Source organism: Varanus komodoensis, unplaced genomic scaffold, assembly GCF_004798865.1.
Source record: "Varanus komodoensis strain SLA01 unplaced genomic scaffold, ASM479886v1 scaffold21, whole genome shotgun sequence".
Classification (NCBI taxonomy): Eukaryota; Metazoa; Chordata; class Lepidosauria; order Squamata; family Varanidae; genus Varanus; species Varanus komodoensis.
The window spans coordinates 20,712,266-20,734,359 of record NW_025335589.1 but is presented as its reverse complement, the minus strand read 5'-3'; positions in this window follow the sequence as shown (position 1 = coordinate 20,734,359).

The following is a 22,094-nucleotide window of genomic DNA, read 5'->3' as shown; positions in this document are numbered from 1 at the left end:
TAAGTAAAATGTTGGAAAATCTCATGAAAGTCTCACCATTTTTCTAACTACAGTGGTCCCTCAGCTCACGAACGCCTCAGTTCACGAACAGAATTGAGTCGTGAACAGAAATTTCATAAAAGTTTTGCTGCAGGTCTCAAACTCCACATCAGGTGACAATCGCGACTGGATTTACAGAACGAATTAACCTTATTTACATTGAACCTTATGGGGAAATTTGACTTGGCTCACAACCAATTTGGATCGCAACCAGAGTCGTGGAATGGATTAAGTTCGTGAGCCAAGGTGCCACTGCACATAGCTCTATCAGGAGGCAAATGCGTTAATTATGTGTTGAATAATACTATTTCATTTTTAGATCAAACTTATCACTGAAGAAGAAAGAAGATATTGCAATTTTACTCAACTTGGAGATGCTTCCCTTTAACACTGGTTAAGAGAAACAGGATTTTGCAATAAATGATGGGACTGATTTCACTGATGAAGAAGAAGGAAGATAGTGACTTCTATCAAATTTGGAATTACTTTTTTTTTATTGGCTGGAGAAATGGGACTTGGTTCTGATCTAAAGATGTTTTCAAGTTATTATAAATGGATTTTAGTATGATCACAGAATGTTAAAAGATATGTAGTAGGGGGTTGACCCAGTAAATCCGATGTGTGTGATGATTGATGTTTGTAGTATTAGTTCAAGAACCTAATAACATTTCTTAAAAAAAAAAACTATTTCACAGCAGACTGAATTTGCACTAGCAGAGTGGGGTTTATTAGTGGGGTTCATCAGATTAGACAAAAAAACAACAACACTGGAGTACTATTTGGGCAATTAAAGAAGATAGTGCCAAGATATATACTCACATTTTGAATCCTTTCACATTTTGTTCAGAATTTCATAGCAGAGGTTATAAAATATCAACATAGGACATGGAAATTTCTTTTTAGCATGTTAACTTTCCCTGTATAGATACTTCACAAAGGGAGTTCTTAATGGCACTTCTGCATATTGAGGAAATTGAATACAGATACAGAAACCATGATTTCTTTAGATTTAAAGAAGGCCTTTGATAAAATACATGGGAAATTTCTTATTGGCCCATTGACAAACTTGGATTTTCCAAGCTTTGATATTCCTGACCATGTTGAAACTAGCTTTATTAAAATATTTACTTGTAAGCATTTGAATTCCCATTACTTGGGCTAGTATAAATTAATTGCACATTTGTTTCAACATCATTCTTATAGCAATCCAAAAGACAAATACAGATACACAAACTTTTATAAAGTAAATAAAAATATTAAAACAGGATTTAATGAAAATGAACCTCTGCTAGGGAACCTGAACCTCCTCTAGGGAACAGACATAATACATCAAACATTAACAATGAAATTGAGACAATACATATTTAGCTAAAACTGGAGTAAAAACCACTAGGGATGCAATCCTATGGAAAATATAGACACCTAGATATGACCTTGAAAAGCACAAAGGTCAGAGCTGAGACACAAAACCTGAGGCACCCTCTCATGGAAAGAACCATTATGGCTGTGGCTCTCAGGTTACAACCTCAGGGAAAGGGAAGAGGCTACAAGAGAAAGCAAAGGGATAAGTTATGCAGTATTCTGGTAAGTATAGTCATACTCTGAGACTCCTGAAATCAGCTAGGTGCTCTGCATGGCTGGAAAAACACAGACACAACCCCCTCTGAGCTGCTTTGCTTCCATTGGATAACCCTGAGAAGCTAGGTTATGGTCAGCCTCACTGGATTTGGCTGCTCATATTCTGGAACTATTTTTAGCTTTAAAATAATATAAACACCACAATACTTTAAAACTATCACATTCACCATATTGGCCTCAACAGAGGCCTCACCTTTTGGGGAGCCACTGCACATTTACAGGTCTGTTACAGATTTGTAAGAATCAGATAGCAAATATATGACCTTACAATACCCACTATTCAGGCTAGACTAAATAATCAAATGTAAGATAAATTGGTAACTAGTTGTCTGGTTAAGATAACCAATATTTTAGGGTTGGTTAATGGTTTTGGAGTCTGATCCCATGTATGTTTACTTAGTTTGGATTTTGATGTTATATCTGCTTTAATTAAAAATCTTACACACACAGAGACACTTTCTTTAGGCATGGAGCATCAATGAAATTAACATGGTACATGTTTCATAACCATATATAGCCCCTGATTCTAGCTCCAAAACACTAGCTTTCAAATTCCATTAAAAGTTCTTTGGGAACTGACTAGGACTACACGATGAACAAGTATTTACACCAAAAAACCAGAGGACAAAAAGAGGACACATATTTGCATATGAAATGTTTATATAGAGAAAGTGCGAGAGAGAGAAAAAATAGAAATACTACATATTAAAACAAGGCTGAAGACAAAGGTCCCTGGAACAAAAGAATGAAACAAGGCCATACACTATGGTAACAATAATTGTGTATGGCCTTGTTTCATTCTTTTTTATTCTATCCCATACACATAAACACTTCCCTCACAACCCCACATGACTAGCTGGCTTACTTTCATTCTCTCTCTCTTTGCTACACCCTATTAATATATCTGTTCCCTCTCTCACATACAGACATACTCCATCTTCCCTGCTGGCTTACGGAATGAGCCTCACGATAGACAGACAATGCAAGAAGCTTTGGCAGCATTTATGCAATCAATCATACTGTTGCCCATCTTCTACACTTGATCATTAAGTGTAGTATACACTGTCCCCTCCCAGTGCTTATTTGTAGTTTATTAATGAGGGAGAAAACTAGAGGGAAAGAAGAGGGAACTCCAAATATAATGCACTCAACTCCAACCTTATAAAAAAACCATAAAGACAGAAACTTCGTATGACCTCTGGAATCCCAAAATCTGGGATTTAAAGTTTGGCCGATTTGGAACTAGAGACAGAATCTGAACAGTACTTTATATTAAAGTGCTCTTGGCGTGGTGGTCTACTGGCCATGCTAGTTCTGACATACCCAAAGGTGGACAAAAGATACAGACTTTGTCCTTTCGGTATCTTGCAAGAACTGTTACCTTTCTGTAATCAAGACATCTGTCTATAGCACATTAAGACTTAAGTCAGTCATTAACTATAAATTCCGGATGACAGTTGAGGGACAATAAAAGCTATGGGACAGGTAAGAAAAATATCAATTTGAAAGGTTAATCTGGAACAAGGAAAAACGGTAATTGGTTTGTGTCTAAAACATGGTGAGTAAACAAATAGTAGGAATTTAGGATTTAGAGCTCATTAACTAGCCCAGCAGGCAACAACAAAGGTCATTTTCATTATCTAGCAAAAACACAGAGGTTTAAAAGGGTAAGAGAAGCATCCTTGCATTTCCTGAACACCATTTTCTGATGCCAAGCATAATGATATGCTTATGTATGAATATTAAACCTAATCTTAATGCTAGTAATGGTTGCTTCAAATAATATACGTATGCTGATATTCACATGACCATTAACACAAGTGATTAAAAGCACCAATCATTTAACTTGAATTCACAATAAGGTATATCTGATGTGAATCATATTTTAAATATTAACAGAGTGGCTCCAGAGAAAGCAGAGTATGAAAACATTCTCAATTTATTTTAAATTAATTTGCTAGACATAAAAAGTGCTAATGTCAAAAGCAGCTAACCAAGCATATTTTAGTCAAGGCTTAGTTAGACTGCAGCAGATAATTGAGTATTCTAGGTACCAGATGATATTGATGAGAATAAACCTTTGCCCTTTCTCCAAAATGGGAAACCATTTCTATTACAAATTGGTTCCAACTCCAAGAGCATAGAGCAGATGAAGCACTTTTATGCAAGTAACCTGTATGATCTCTAATTATAATTTAAACTTCCATAGCCCTAAGTTTAATTTCTGTTTTAAAAGCTCTGCTCATTTCTTGTTGATTATATACAGTGCTTTTTTTATAAAAAAAAAAAAAAGGTGCCGGAACGCATGTTGCTCCCGGTGCGCGACCACACACACCAATCCCAAGCCGAGCAGCGTCCCAAGCCGGGCGGTGTGGACACAAAAGCAGCCCACAGGCACTATGTTAATGATGTTTGCTGCTGACCTGCTACACCGACAGGCGATTCAAAATCACTGTCTACTACAACAGCCAGCAGATTATATGGCCAGTATCCAAACAGGTACATTACATACAACTCCTCAAATCTTAGATTTGACTTATGACACCCTTTAAAATTGTTTTTATTTCATTCCTTTGAAAATCCTACTCCCACACTATATTTCATTTATGTATTTATTAAAAGCATTTTATATGACTCTGTATATTACAATTTCTGTGCCTTTCACAATTTGTCACTATAACAGGAATACAGAAATAATACATTAATTAAATCCATGAAGCATAAGTTGGATCTGAAGCTTACTCAGGTTTAAAATAGATGATGTGGTTTGGGGAATATGGTTCATTTGATTCTAGCTCAAGTCTACTGTGGAAATATGCTTGGAATCTATTGAGATGGGGAAAATGTCCTCTAATGTTTATTTTTTCAAAACCTACAAGTATCTTTGATCAGAATGTTTTTGTTAATAACCTACTTGGAATAACACACATCTTTTCTAGGGTTTCCAGAGCCACAAAACACTAAGTATTTTGATGTATTCAGTCTGTCAAAGATAGCCAAACACATTCTCTTTTTAATTAACATTTCAATAGTCTAGTTCTTTGGCCTGAAAGATGGGTGAAGGATATTCCTGCCTAGGTAACCCTTCATTGATTGGTGGAACTCGTTGGGAAGTCACCCTGCAGCCCTCCCTAACTAAAAATGAAATGGAATATAGTTTTTCATCAGTCTTATCATCATCATTTTGTCACCTCATCTTTTTATCTATCCAAAGATGTGCAGTGCATATTGTAACTCCCAAGTCTGCAACATTCACCCCTGCACTGTGTGTTTTACCTCAAAGGGTTTAGACTATGCTAGAAAGCCTTTTATTTGGTTTATTTTCAAGTACCCATTCCACATCCCTTTTTTCTCTTTTTATATTCCTTTAACACTGGCATTTCCAAGAGGGGATTCCACACTTGCCTAGACACTTAGCATACCTACCTATGATTATGTGTTTATGCCTAGGAGGCAGGGAAAGTAAAGCTTGCCTGCAGTGGCATCAGGTTTTAGCAGGACACAACTTGATTCCAGGCAAATAAGTAGCTCTGGGGTCCCACTCACAAGGTACACGTGGCATTGTTAATTGTTACACCCATCTATTATTGCTCCCATTGAAATGAACAGGAGGTGTGAAAACACAAGCCTTCGTGAAATCTATCTGTGAAACCCCATTAAGTAACTACTGAGATGAGATAATTCCAGCCATACTGCAAATGCACTTACTGATATTACTTCCATTTGTGGGATCATTCACAGTGGTAACAATTCGTACATCATGTCCCTTTTAGTGTTAAATGCTTCAAACAAGACACACGTTTAAAAAAGTGCACTAGTTGGCATAGAGAAGTTTGGTTTTGTAGGAACTGATGTTGAGAATCATTTTTAATACACTAACCATAAGGGATGAGTATGTTTTAAGATATTTCAGTGGCATTTAGAGCAAGAAAATCATTTCTCAAATCAACGAAAAGTGATTATTCTAAGAATTATTTCCTGTATAGTAAGTGTCTGACAGGATTTAGCTGTAACCATTAACTATGTTAATAATGGTTTTTGCAACCATTACATGGCAATAACTACTATGCGCTGTTAATATTTAATAAGAGATCTACATTTACCTATTTATCATTTATAATATACATCACAAAAGCATTATAAAACATTTATTAAGTATATATAAATAATTTCATGATACTACAGCTATGTGTTATAAATACATTATTAATTCTGCATACATTATTGAAAGACTGCTTGAAACCTTACATGGAAGGAGCTTTTAAATGAGTGGCATTTTGTCACCTGCAGATCTATCAAAGCAGCAGATCATCTATATATGTGAATGCACACTGGATTATCGATTTTGTTTTTCTGAAGTAAAAAAAATAGTTTGGGATATAAAGCTTAAGGAAGCTATTGCAGGATATTTCCTTTTAATTGAAATCAATATAAATACTACCAAGTAGATTGGAATCACCTACAATTTTTCTGATTGCAGGGAATATTTTGTAAGGAAGATTATTCTAAAGTAGACTAAAGTGTTATATTTCTACAGCCTGAAATGGTCCATTCCAGAGGGCATTTTCTCCATCTCAGCAGGATCGAAGCATATTTTCACACTAGACTTGGGCTAGAATCAAATGTGCTCTTTCTTTGCAAAAACTACATGAGTGGTCGCATTTGAGCATAATCATAAACCAGGCTGCATGTTACCACAAAGTTACCACACAACATTGCTTCCTACTTGGTTGCTGGGTTCAGACAATCACGTGTTTTCTGTGCTTGTGTGGTTTCCATGCTCCTCCAACATTCTACCTTAATGGTGGCAGGTATCCCATCAGCCCCCACAGCTGAAATTGAATCCCAGGGTGCACTGCTTTGCCTGCCTCTCCCTCACTGGTTCCCATATCTGTCCGCAGCCAACTGCTCCTGTGCCCCCCCCCTTCCTCATTGCTTGACTGAAGCAACCACTTACTCACTAGAATGGCACTGTTATTGTAGTATAACACTTCAGTTGCACTCCCCTGTGCTCTCTGCCAATGTACAAACGCATTTGCTCACACCATTTCCCCACCTCTCCCCTGCAGATGTGCCTACACACCCATGGGCAGGACTCACACTTGTTGAAAAGGGCTGCTCTGCAGCCAGTCCTCTGCTGCTCAACTCTGCAAGGCATCCATGCAGGCAGGCTGTGTCCTGCCCCTCCCCATCCCACACCACCCTGTGAATATTCCTATTCAATATTACCTCTTAAGGCAAATTATTCCTATAAAGTTGGACCAGTTTGTAGACAAAACTGAGTCATTAAGATACAAGAGGAAGGGATTGGCACGCTCTGGGGAACTCCCAGATTTGCATAAGGGGAAATATCCATCCAAAGAGACCAAAGCAAAACAAATATTCAACAAAACAGCTCAATGACAAAGCTGAATGAGATGCTGAAAAAGTATTTACATTATTCTTATATTTAAAGTATTACATTTACATCCCACCTTTTTTCCTTCTGCAAAAAACACTAGGTGGCTTGCTACCTCCTTTCAATTTTATAATCAAAGCAATTCTGTAAGGTAGGTTTGGTTTGAGAGACTGGCCCAAAGTCACAGAGTGAGATTGTCCTGCTCTGTACAATGAATCACCAGCTAAAAGATTAGTTAGTCAGGTCAGTCCACAGGTTAAGGTTGTATGGTTTGCGCATCCACAGTTTAAATCAAGAGGGGGGGTGTCCAAAATAATGTCCAGGAAGCAAGGCAAAAGTCTAGGTAGCAAATTAGTCTTAAACAAAAAAAAATTATGGGGATCCACACGCAGCCTACTGCTTCAACTTCTCCTGGATTCATGAACTCCTCCTTTGCGCGGGATGAATTCCTTCCAATTCGAGGTCCTGCCTTTGAGGAATTCCCGGGAGTGTCCAGGAGAGCCCTGGCTGTTCCTCTACTGGAAGGCAGTTGGCTGTTGCTTCTGCCCCTGCGTCTGGCTGTGGCTGGGCCTACTGTGCTGGCTCTCTTCATCTGAAGAATCTTCCTACTGTTAGGACATGTGAGGACTAGAACCTGGATCTCTAGAGTTCCAGTCCAGCACTACTCCTCTCTGGCTTTCAGTTGAAAACACTGAAATACCATTCAGATGGGGTGAAATGCAAAAGCAGAATAATCTTAGAGAGGACATGGTTGATTTCCTGAAACCCCAGCCAGGGCCACTACCATTACTAGCTGAGAATGCACTGCAGTTACCACTTTGTTTTGCTTGTTTTGTTTGTTTGTTTAAATCTAGTAGTTTTAAACATTCCATGGCAAGCAAGAAAACTAGTTTTTCCTTTTTGGTTTCAACACTTAATTAATAAAAATTGTTAACAGCATTTCCCTCCACCCAAAGTGCCATCTTCCAACTGTAAAGTCGATTGTGGTCATGACCTCATTCAACCACCATAAGGGGCTTACTACTGTTCTAATTGAAATGGATGAATCAGACCCTAACATAGGAAGAACTTCTTTAAATCAATTTAAAGTGATGCAAAGAAGATCAGACTGGGGTGCTACATAGTATCAGATGTGGACTGTGTGTGTTTCTTTTTTCCTTGTCCAGCTGAGTTTGTGCTACAGGACATTAAAACTGCCTTTTCCTGAGTTTGGCCATTGGTCTTTTTATAGTGAAGTATCAGATATTAAGAAGTAGATTTCAAGGTCCAAACCACTGATTTCTCAGCTTAAAGATACTCAAATGAATCTTTACTATATTTACAATCTATCCTCCATGTACTCACACTTTTCTATTGTCCTTCAGGTCCATGTCCAGTTAGATAATAAGAGTGCCCGATACCAGCAAAGATGTCCCATTGGACATATATTGCCTAATTTAAGTCTTGCTGTATTGCTGAAGGAATCTTCCTGTGACTTGGCCCATGCTGGTTTGTTGCTCATAAGCAAGCCTGTTTTGTAATGCTGTGTTACATCAGTATTGTATGGCACACACCTATTAAGACATCAGCTTACTTTCCAATTTCCTGAATTTGTGGAACTTGAACCTAAATAAGCCTTACTTCTACCTGTTAAAGTGCTAGTTTTTTTTAATTCATTGAATTTCCTTGGTTTTTCAAAAGGGCATTTATTATATTCAGTGTTCTGAGCTTGTTAACCATTTTTTACAGAGAGTAAGAGGAAATAGGATATGGAAATAGACCTGTATTTGGCAATATAAATTGCAGGCATATATAAAGCCCCCTTCATTCTGATCTACATAAAAACTCCCATCCATACTCAAGAGAAAAAAAGGGCACCATTGACTGCCCGCTGTTGGAGTGGGTGGTGGAGGGACAACTCCAAGCACTCTTGGATGAAACTGATTATCTGGACCCATTTCAGTCTGGTTTCAGACCCGGTTACGATACTGAATTTGCCTAGGTCACCCTGTATGATGACCTGTGCAGGGAGAGAGATAGGGGGAGTGCATCTCTGTTGGTTCTCCTGGACCAGTCAGCGGCTTTCAATCAATCATGGTATCCTTCTGGATAGGCTGGTAGGATTGGGGGTAGGAGGCACTGCTTGGCAGTGGTTTCACTCCTACCTCAACAGCCAATTCCAGAAGGTGGTGCTGGGAGACTTTGACTCTGCGCCATAGCAACTCTGCCATGGAGTACTGCAGGGCTCCATTTTGTTCCCCTTGCTTTTCAACATCTACATGAAACTGCTGGGATTGGTCATCAGGAGGTTTGGGCTGCAGAGTCATCGGTATGCTGATGACACCCAGCTCTACCTCTCTTTTTCAACTAATCCAGGTGAGGCAGTGGCTGTCCTGAGCTGGTGCGTGGCCAAGGTAAGGTGCTGAATGAGGGCCAATAAACTGAAGTTCAATCCAGATAAGACAGAGGTCCTGTTGGTAGGTGATTCAAGTTTCCAGGTAAGTGACTTGGGCCCTGTCCTGGACAGGGTTGCAGTCCCTCTAAAGGACAGGGTCCACAGCTTAGGAGTGCTCCTTAACCTGAAGCTGTCCCTGGAAGTCAAGGTGATGGCGGTGGTGAGGAGCGCTTTCTTTCAGCTCCAGCTGATCCATCAGATGCTTCCTTACCTGGAGGAGAACTGCCTAGCAACAGTGACACACACACTGGTTACTTCCTGCTTGGATTATGTAACATGCTGTACCTGGGGCTGCCCTTGAAGACAGTCTGGATACTTCAGATGGTGCAAAATAGAGAAGCCAGGATGCTTTGGGGAACTGTTTGTTATTTTCACATAACTCCAATCCTCTATCAGCTCCATTGGCTTCCCATCGAAGTCCAGGCTCAATCAAGGTGCTGGTTATTACCTATAAAGCCCTAAACGGCTTGGGACCAGGATACCTAAAGGAACACCTTTTCCCTATATGCCCTCCTGCCCCATAAGATCGGCAGCAGAGGCCCTCCTCTGGGAACCCTCTTTGAAAGAGTACTCTCAGGAGGCAGAGTACTCGGAGAAGAGCCTTCTCTGTGGTGGCGCCCCGACTATGGAATGCGCTCCCTAGAGAGGTCCACCTTGTGCCGTCATTATATGCTTTTCAGCGCCAGGTCAAGACCTTTTTATTTGACTAATATTTTAACATATAGCGATTTTAATTGCATTAGATTCATTTAAGTTTTTAAATAGATTAGTTTTATGCTCAGTGTGGAACAGTTAACTTATTTTATTTAGGATTGAAATATTGTTGTAAGCTGTCCAGAGACAACAGTAATGGATGGCCTACAAATTTTCTAAATAAATATTTAAAGTTTTGAACCCCTACATGAATCATGATAGCATGGAAATCACTTGATCTGGATTTGTTCAGAAAAGCTTTTGAATTTTAAATGCTTAGTTTAAATGCTCTCAGTCTGCCCTTGCTAAAGTTAAAAGAACTCTGTAACTATATCTTTACAAGCATTGTGCAAGATCCTCTCATTTGTCTTCTTCCGTGATCGAGAACTGGTGCCAGAAGCTGCAAAAAGAGTCATGGCAATTAATTGAAAAAGAAGTAATGCTTCTCTGCATTGCTTTAAGTCACTCAGATGACACAGTGACATAATATCTAAACATATGCAAAATTCATAAATCCTTTAAAGGCCAACAAATGTCTAAAGTCATTCAATCGATGCAAATAAATAATTAAAATGTGTGAGAATAAAATGATACCAGGAATGCTGGTAATTTGCTGTTATTCATGAAAAGAATTAAAATAGTCAAAAAGTCAACTATTTGGTGATTAAATATGAATGAGTCAAAGAATGAGTATATAAATAAAAGTGTATTTTATTATACAAGGCAGCAGTTGCTAGAAAAGAGGTTGTGCAAAGAAAGAAATTAAAAGGGAGCTAAAAGATCACCATATTCAGTGCCCTGCTACAAGGGTGGATCATTTGCTCATAAATAGCCCACCCAAAAATACACAAGGGGAGAGGGGGAAAGCTACAATTTTGAATGAAGCTCATTTTGGAAATGTTAGTTCCAGGAACGAGCTATGGGATCTCTAGATGTTGTTGATTTATAAATGTCAGGGCACAAAAGAAATCATTTATATTTTTTTATTTATTAAAAGCTTTTCTATCCTGTTCCCTACAGAACGTCTTGGGATGGCTTACAATAAGTAAGTTGAATAAAACCCCACAGCATCCGACTATTAATATACTAAAATCCCAGTTAAAATCAATTAAAAATTAAAATAATGGGAAAATAAAAAGGGGTTTGCCTGATACAGAAAAGAATGTAATGTTGGCGCCAGGCGAACCTCTCTGGGGAGTGTATTCCAGTTGTAACAGCATAGTACAGCTAACATATTTGCCTGAAACTTGGGTCAGGGATGTCTTCTGACCCACTTGATTCTTATATTCACTAGGTATCTTACCTTTTTGTGGTCCACCTTTGTGTATTAGAAGGATTAGTTATCCTGCAAGGAGCTGTGTGTAAACCCTAATCCTCCCCAGAAAGAATTGTCTTTCTCTGCATATAGGAACCAAATTATGATCAGGTGCTTTATTACTAAGACTTGGATGTCTACTGCTGACGATGTTACATAATTGATAATTAATGCTTAGTAATGCACAAGAAAAATACAAGGGTAAATAACTGCTTTTCCTTTGAACAAGCAAGTGCTAATGATGCTGCACTACTATTGTGTTTTGCTAGTGCAATGATATTAGCACTAGGGCTGAATCATCACTATAAAGCTCAATCTTACTAGTAAAGCACATGATTAATGAAAAACAGAATGTTATTAAGGAAAAACAGAATGTTATAAAGCAAAACTGTAAATTATGGTAGAATTCCCAAGTTTCTTTTAAAGAACTGATCTGAATGATAGTACTACTTTATTCTAACAAATTAGTTATTAAAATGTAATAATGCCATCTAATGTTCATTAACATGCGTTCTGAAAATCAAAAGGCATTTTGAAAATAATTAGCTATGCTAAATATTGCAGGCAAAAGGCTTATTGTACTTCTTACATGCCTTGTTGCAATTCAGTCTTTGCCAGAACAAATACACACTTTGTTTAAGTTATTCAAGTACAGAGAAGAAACATTGCCAAAGTTGTCAAGTTGACAAAGAAATAACATGTCTTTGTAAACAAATAAGAGGAAGAAGAAAAACAAGGTGTGGGGAGAACCTAGCCCAAAGAAAAAATAAAATGTTAGTGACAAGCTGTTCATTCATATGGTGTTGCAGTTTTGTTTGGTTAGTTTTTTTTAAATGTATATAGCTATCTCGCCTTCGCTTGAGAAAAATAAACCAGCATGAAAAGAAAGGGTAGAATGACTTAAGGAGAAAAAAATAGTTATTTTTCAGTACAGAACTATTTTCTGAAAGTGGTAGGCTAAGAGTTTTTCCACAAGAAGCATTTGCTGAGCACTTGTCGTTCCCTTCTCATACTTGTAACAGCTTCTTTAAACAATGTTGTGACCCTCTAGTTTCACATATGTTTCTAAAGTGCATTTTCCATTATTTTTCTTTTTTGTGAGAAAAAGAAAAATGGAGGCCTTTTGTCTGGAAAAAGAAAGAATGTTTTTCTTATTGTTCATTTGTGCTATTCCGTTATTAGTAGCATTATTAATTTTATTTTTATACCATCCAATAGTTAAAGCTCTCTGGGCAGTTTACAACATTATACCACAGCACCACTTAAAGGTTATAAAAGGAAAAGCAGGAAAAAAACTTCTTGAGCTTCAGTCTTAATTCTACAACAAAGCCAAAACCAGATGCAACAGATTAACAACCTCAGGCAGAATAGGTTGTTTTCTGCCTGAGTATCCTTTTCTTAGCTTCTGTGATACTGCATAAAATGGCAGTGACATCTGGCCATGCAATTAGCACTGGGTCTCAATCTGGTTTGTGCTGCAATGTTCTTTACAAGCAATCATGTGAACGCTGCCAAATGTATTTACTGGCCTTTGTTGTGTGCCTGCTTAAAACTATTCAGTACAGTAAGAGTGGGCAATACCTAATGCAACACAGTACTAATGTAAATTAATTTGTGTAAACAACAACTAACACTAAGCCAACAGTGTTTGCTGGCACAATAGATTTCCTGGAAAACCTTTCCAGCAGGTACTATTGGCATTGTAGTAGAGGTCTTAATGTTAGTGCAATATAATTTTGTTAGTGGTAGTGTCACACTGGATACTGCCCTTACATCAGTCAAATTCATATACAACTTTTCAAAGAGATATCAAAGTAGTAGATATAAAATGTAGTATTATCAAATCAACAATAAAATCTAACAGTAAAACACCCCAGTAATACAAATACAATAAAACTATATACTTTGCTTGTGGTATAGACCAAAAACAGTGGAGTCATACTTCAGGGGAAGTCTGTGTAAAGGAATGGAATTTGAAGAATGAATTTTGAGAAAAGATCTAAATATTAGAGCTGCGGGCACCTGTCTGATAACAGCTGAGGAGAGTACTGGGAATCCATCTTCTGGAATTGAAGTATGTTTTAGGGAATGAAGTACACTTCCAATATTAATCATCTGTATTACTCAAGGCAGAAAATGTTAAAACCTTAGTATTATAGGGTACTATCGATAATGATACAGCTAGAAGTATGGACTTGTCTCAAAAGTATGGCTGTGTCCACATGTCTAGAATTAAAAACAACCAAGTCTCTGCTGGCATCTTAAATACTAAAAAAACAACTTCATCAACTGCGTGAGTACTACAGAGAATTTCAGATTTTTAATAGAGTATATGTGGTTTTAGCACATTAACAACAGAAGAAAATTCAATGCAGAAATGACTGATGGTGACAACCAGTCTATCAGAGGCAATCATATACAATTCAGTTGTTGATAAAGTAAATATTCTGGCACGAGATGATCCAATTAACACATATAGTGTAAGTTAAACATCTGATTCAAGCCTCTGGCAACAGAATTAAATCTGTTGATTAATTCTAACTTAGAATTAGAGTCCCTCACTCTGATTTCCTTTCAAAGTTCATTTATTCCACAATGGTCACTCTCATATAGAATTGCATTCTGCGCTATTGCAATGTGCTTAGTGCCTTGTTAATCACCTTCTGTGTGCAGCTAACACGATGGATGCATATTCATCCTTGTTGGGCTATTCTTGTCCCGTTGGTTAACAAGTGGACAAGATGTCAAAGAAACACAATTGGATTTCCTGTCCCTTAACATTGCAATGAATAACTGACAGAGGGAGAAGGATTCCAATCTGGTTGAGAAATGGAAACTAATCCTTGATGAAAATTGTCCTTCCACAGCAGATATTGCTAGAGAAAACCTACATGCACAGCTTCTCTACTTTTGTAATGAGAAGCCACCTGCTCATACACATTTTCACCGCACACTTAAACACATTTAAGTGGTGACAGCTTACCAGGTTATACTACCATGGTCCTCTGTCCCCATATGCATAGTTTCTACATAAATAGGAATGCCCCTCTTTTGTTTCCTGAAATACTAGGGAGGTTGGTTTCCCTCTCAGGAAGTTTCATGGCTCATATTCAATGGATGCTCATTTTGCATCAAGGAAAGAGTACAGAAGAAAAATAGTTTCCTTTCTGAACCAGTGTGACATAGTGGTAAAGAGCACAAGACTGGGACACAGGCAATCTGAGTAGTAGTCCCTGCTTGGTCAAGTAGCTAACTGGGTGACTGGGCCAGTCACAGATTCTCTGCTGTTGTTGTGGGGATAAAACAGGAGAATGATGTAAGCTGCTGAGTTTTTTTATTGGAAAAAAGTGGGATATAAATCTAAATAAGAACAACAACAACAACAACAACAACAAACTATCATCAGACAGAACACTGAAACCTCACTGAAATTTAGTAAATCATACTTTACTAAAGCCAATCTGCTAATATTGTGACAATCCAGGGATTTCAGAAGAATGGGAAAAGAGAACGGAAATCCCATTGCCCCCCATCCCTGTGTGTTTGAACTATGAAAAGATAGTTTATCTTTATCTTCTTATGTGAAACATACAAAAACTGAAGTTGAGCATTAGGAATTAATATGAATGTACAATTTATTTTAATGATTATGATATATTTTTATCTTCTCATCAATTGAGGAATAATAAAATGAATGATTAATTATGCTAAATAATTAATGTTTACACACATCTGCCTGTTGTGACATTTCTAAGTGCTACATAAACCTTCACTAATTAATCTGTGAAACCCTTTAAGAGTCTACAGTATTGGCATGTGTGTGTGTGTCTGAGTGCATGTATATGGGAGAATGAATTTTTAGTAATACTATATGCATATGCATCGACAAGCATAATCTGCAATATTACCCTGCGGGACACTCCTTCTTGGAAGGAGAGTTAGAGGACCAGGAGCTACCCAAGAACAGCAATACCATGATCCACCAGCAGCCCAGGAGGAGCCAGAGCTGTCAGGGGGATACCATGAAGGTATCATCACCTCTGGGAGGCAAGGACTCTGCCTCAGAGGTGGAGGCAGAGAACGCCCTAAGCCCTGGGGAGAGATACTGCCTGAAGAGACAGGGACTCAAGGATTGCTAAACTAAGCCAGAGGCCCCCTGTGAGAAAACAGCTACTTGCACATAGATTGCTATCAGGAAGCATTTTTTTCCACTGCAGTCACTAACAGTTTACTGCTGAAGTTTGGGCAGGAGCCCAAACTTCTCTGTGTAACAACAGCTGCTGAAAATAATGTTGCCCGAACCATGCTGAACGCAGCTTTCCTTGACTCCTGACTGCTGCCTTGATTGATTCCTGTTGCAAGTACTTCTGGACTGAATGTTCTCTCACTGTCTACTACATTGCCTTGGGAACTTTTTTGTCTGTGACCTGGACTATTAAGACTATGGCTTTTGCCCAATCCTTGTTTTGCTGCCTAGTTGGAAACTGTTCGACCCTGGAACCATCAACTCCTAAGTTCAGACTCTCAAAACATGACAGCTTACTCTTTTCTAGAATTTAGCCTTCTCCATTGTGCAACTGTAGATTATTCCTATATAACCCCATTAATTCAATGTCCATATATGTATGCACTCCATACACAAATATTAATGTGTTCACATACACAGAAACATATGCATATACTTACATAATCTCAAACAGATCTATCCATACAAATTTAACATGCACAATCAAGAATTAAACTTGACTCTGACTAACACCTTCATTACCAGAGTTGTGACAAGGCTTTACAGGCCAAATTTGGAATAGGGAACAGTTGGCATGGATACCCATATCTCTGAGACCTCCTCCTAGAGATGATCAGATCTTCCAGACTCCTTCCATTCACCATCTACAAGCATATTCCATTCTAGTTCCATGAAATATCCCATCCACGTGTGCATAGATTTTTTCCAATTTTTTAAAGTGTTCATTTATGCTTATATTTTTTATACATCTACTCATTGAATAAAACATGTATGCACAATTTTGAACTGGATGTGTTTTCTTGGCCATATTTCAAATGTGCACGTGTATTTCTCTCATTTTGTTGAATGTACTGCAAATTCTGAGATGTATGGTTTTCCAACTGGAAGGAACCTACACTATACTTCTATTTCCATGGGCAATGTGGACTGAAAAAATCCAACAGAACAGATTGCTCACATCTCCCTACATCCTTCTAAACTTTTCTTGTGGGCCTTTAAACAAAGTTCACTGCAAAGTTTGCATACTATCTAGGCCACCATTAAGCCCTGCATGGGTTGTGGAGCATTTCCCCTGAAGGATACCAATGAGGTAAATCCTAGAGAAAAAGGAAAAGTACACAGAAAAACAAAATAAAGAATGTAAAGCACCAAAGTACCTAAGGCTGAGCTGAAACAACTTCTAATTTTGCAGACTTATTCATGGATTCTAAAACTGAACTACTCTCCAGTATTTTAAGATGGAGGCCTACAAAGATGAGTGAAGCAAAAGATGTCACTAAAGTTTTTAGCACAAGTTGCAACACCAGTCCCCCCCCCCATTAGATAACTTAGAAGTGCAAGAAATGAAACAATATACAAAGGCATGCTATTCTTTTTTGTCTTGTATCCAGGTGAGAAATCATGAGAAGTTTGGATATAAGAGTTGAAAATAGCACAGCATTCTGTTGACAGTTCCATTATGGGCAGCAACAGTGTCCAATCATTTCTGAAGAGTAAGGTCACTTTGCAGGCCAAGCTGAAGATAACTTACTATGGTACAAAAATTATTCCTTATGACTCCCAAGGTTAAAAAAAATCCTGCTTTTTTATATATTATTGTAACATTCCCTGTCCTCGCAAGTCCTCCAACTACCCCACCTTGATAGGAAAAAATGCTACAGAGAAAATATCATTTAATAAGTAACACTATTCTGATTCTGCAGAAACCTCACTTGGTCTCCAAATGATCATCCAGGTGCATGCAATCTATTGCTATAGCTATAAGGCTGAATGTTTCTACTCCTCAAATTTGTATTGAAAAGAAACATGCATTACAAAAACACGTGTCTTTTGGAAATTATTAATCACATTGCAATATATTCATACATAAATATTTCTAACCATAGTATCATAGAAAGATAGACAGATTTGTAGGAAATTTCATGATTTCTTCATCTCTGTATCAGAAAGAAAATGAATGACAGAACATAAATGTCTCTTTTGCTTCAGGTACACATATTAGAAAACTATCTTGTATAGCCAGGGTGTGTGTCCACAGTGAAAAAAATCTATACACCATCACTCATTCATTATGAAGAGCATACAATGTGAAAATTACTCTCTGTGTCAGAAAACGTAATCTGTCAAGTGGTGGAATCACTGAAGCTGGAAATGTACATGACTTTGCTAGCTGTGCAGCTGAAGCACTAACACTTCTTATCCATCATTCTGCTGTTTTTGAATTTGAGTGTGTTATTTTCTTTTTACTTTTTAAAGTAGCAAATATATATGCCTTTACATTTTTATGAATGCATGCTCAGTTTTCATTTTATTTCTTCCCAAAAAGCTAATAAAAAATTCCAGGATGTTTAAAGAATGGCATTTCAATATCTTGTTTCTTTCTAAAACAACATCCAGCTGCATATACATTTTTTAAATACTTACACTGGTACTACATCTTTGCAAGATGAAAATTTTCTGGGGTTTAGTGGTTTTTTTATCCTTTGAAAGTTGATTATTGGATGCTTATAGTGTTTTGAAATATTTGAGCTTATTTACAAGCAGAGAAGTTTGACATGGTTGGAACACCGCAACAGCAAATTGCATTGGTCCATATCAGATCTCAGAAAAGGGCAAGCTTTGCTCAGGTATTATTATGAGATCTAGAAATGCATAGAATGGACAAAGGGTAATGTGTTTTAGCTTAGCCTCCTCAGTCAAAAGTGAGGGACCTCCTCACTCCCGAAAATGAGCAGGAAGATTTTACATGGATATTTACATAGGTTCCCCTGAGCTGGAATAGCCTCCACCCCTGTTTCAATGAACAGGAGTTTTGATAAAACATAGCCCTCCTATTTGTTCATAATACAAAGTCTGAATGTTTCCAGTGAGATTTACAGGTCAAAAAACATTTGGGAACACATATAACTTTGACAAATGTGCAGGAAATAGCTGCATACATTTGAAAAGTATATTAAAGTATTTTATCAGACAAGAATGCATGCATCTCAAAAGTGTGCACAACTTTTGTTTAACACTGGAAATGTAAGCAGAAAAATATGTACAGATTTTCAAGGGAAAAGAAAAATGCAATCTGATATAGATACGGAGTTTAGAAAAGGTGTCAAAGTGGCATTTGGAGAACTTTGATAAGCTTGAATTTTGCTTATATACACATCACTACTCAAACCTGGAATTAGTTCTTGAGGGACAGGTGAAAGGCAACTACAGTAGCTTTGGGTTGGAGAGGCAGAAATTTCCATTGGGAAAAGTTTCTAGGTGGAAAAGGCTAAACAATGATTTGGGGATTTGTTGACTGGCTTAACGGCACTGCATAAGATTATAATCAAGGATCTCCTGCATCATATACTTTTTGCTACAGAAACATGTTGCAACTAGAAAAAGAGCTAGCTAGAAGGTCCTTCTTAGAAGAGAAAAGAATAAAAGAACAAAGAAACAAACATTTTGTATGCCATGTAGTCAAAGCCATTCCTGTATCAGATGGCAGAAACTAAAGTGAAAATGTTCCCTTGTAGGTGGAATTACAAATAAGCTAGCATTAGTAATGTTATTTTGGAGAAAGGAGCCTTTTAGACTAGTGGAATAATACTTTCAAAGATGCCCTGAAAAATCAAATTCTGTTGCACGGAAGGCTGCATATTTTGAAAGAAACACATTTGACTGGCTAAACAATACTGCCAGGTTGAATTTTTAAAAGTTTGTCATTTTCTTCAGTTTGTCACACTCTTCAAATTTTTAAACTTTCTGCAACACTACCATGGGCTACTGTGAATGATCTTGAAATTCCAGATTCCATGCTCTTCAGTTCTCAGTCAGTCTGTACAGTAAATCCCATAGTAGAATCCTAGTCAAGTATATATAATCCTTTTCATACTTTAAATGGAGAACATATGTGCTTAATGCATTCATTTTGTGCATGTGTGCACTACCCAACATTAACGCTATAGTTAATGATTTTTGTGGGATGAGATAGCTTAATTTGTTTTTTGTTTTGTTTTGTTTTGAGGATAAAAAGGCAGCAGCTTTCGATCTGTTGGTATAACTTCACTAACACACAGCTTCTATTGCTGTCAGAAACACAATTTTCATCCTTGTGTTGCTAACCTGTGCAGTACTTTGACCCTACTTGTGGAAGCAATTCCAGAAGCTGCTCCACCAGGCTTTGCACAAGCAATGCACAAATCATTGCACAAGCCATTGCCCAAGTTGTTCCATGACTCATTACAACCACTTTGGTTTAAGTGATGCTTTTGCTTTTTGTTTAGTTGTTCTGCTGAGCATGCTAATGGAAAAAACACTATTTCTTGTATTTCCCTACTATCTGAACATAAGATACAATCCTAATAAAATTATTACAAATATTCTTATGATTACCCAAAACAATGAAAATGAAACATATGATTTATATTACACAAAATGCAGGCTACTAAAAGTTTGATTTGCCATGAGACAAGTACCATAGATATGACATTTAAATAATATTTTAAGTGTAAATATTTCTTGTTGTCAGAAGGTGACTCCTAAAACAGGTATTGTTGTTAGTTGTTATTGTATGGAATTTTACTCTGCATTTTTGTGTACTATAACCCCGTTATTGGCAGCTTTAAAAAAACACCAGTCAAATGAACAGTAATAAAAAAAGTCTTTCCTAACATGTTTCTGCATAATTTATACAAAATCTTATTATTCATTAGCCTTCAGAATTCATAATCACAACTAAGGAAGTAGTACTCAGTGTCACAGCATATAAATACCAGTAATTTGTTAACAGAAAATGGGATTTAATTCCAAATTTAAGAAAATAATTATAAAACTGCCTTAAACACACATCATCATCATCATCATCATCATCATTAAAAGCTTTGTTTAACAAGGTAAATTCCAGATGAACTGTACTGTATAAAAATTCTTTGATGCTTGTTTTCTTGGTGCATAGAAAAAGTGCCCTAGATTAATAATGAGAGTTCAAGAATTCAATTTGTCCTTTTAAAGTGTATGTTTGAAAGCATACATTTGGTTGCTTAATGTACTATGAACTAATTCCGGAGATATGCCAGGAAAAGAAATTCTGTTGCTGGTGCTGTTCTGTAAAATGGTGAGCAAGACTTAGAAGGAATAACTGTGCAACACAGACTCAGCACAAACATGTGGAAAACCTCAGGTATGGTACTGTCAAATGTACTGTCAAATGTCACATTGCATCTTGAGATAGCATGTGAGACTATAATCAGTGAATGCAGCTGAATATTTGTGCTGTGCTCCAAGTGGCAAGAAGCCTCCCAAAAACCAGAAGAAAGGGAAAATATTTGGGAAAATGTGGAGATTCACAATGGAGACTCTCACTGTAAAAATATGAGCCAATGGCTACCAACAAAACAAAATGAGTCAAAACCCAACACAACCCAACCCACAGAATGATTTTTCCACACATTAACTTCTCCAATTCTTTTTCAAGGCAAACCTCATTGTAACTGTTAGTATTTCAAACTTATCTTTACCCCACAGCACCCAAAGTCTCTGTTGTAAAGGTCAGATGAACTGCACTTGTGGAGTAGGGACATGGTTTGGACAGGCACGTGCAAGATTTCAGTGAAGCAAACTGGTGGATTTCAGTCTTCCTTCCATGCTCAAATATTTTTTACCAGTTCAAGGAAACAAAGAGATAAAAACTTTTTCCATTCATAGAAAAGGTCCACCACTCACTGAAGAGTAACTATGGATTCAACACAGTGAAAAGAGAAGTTTATTCCATATAGACAGTCTCTATCATAAAACAGATAGGTAAAAAGTATTGGTAGGTATTGATCTAACGATCTCAAGGCATAACAAATACCTCTTTGTATATAATATGATGGAATTCTATTAGTCATCCAGTCAAAATTTACCTGAAACATAGAGATGTGCTGTCAATTTTATTCAATTGTTTTGACTATTAGTACTGCCGAGGACAGAGGTAGGCATCTTTTGGTATCATTTGACTACAGTTCTCTTATCCAACATAGCTAGACGTAGGATAATAGTAGTAGCATTTCAAAATATCTAGAGGCCAGCAGGTTGCCCACCCATGACCCAGGAATAGTTAGTTTAATAAAATAATTGTATAACGTTCTTCTCACAAATAACAAAATGTCAAATAAAAATGTTATCCTCTCTTTTGAAAGATTTGTGGGTTTTGATAAATTGTGAAATACTGCAAGTTAAACTGAGGAACAGCCATCAGCAACTAATATCTCTAATTAATTGTTCTGTGTGTATCTTTGCTATTTATAAGTGATGCTTGGAAAGGTGTTTCAGGAAAATGGTTTGAATTGAAAGGAGAGATTGCATGAGT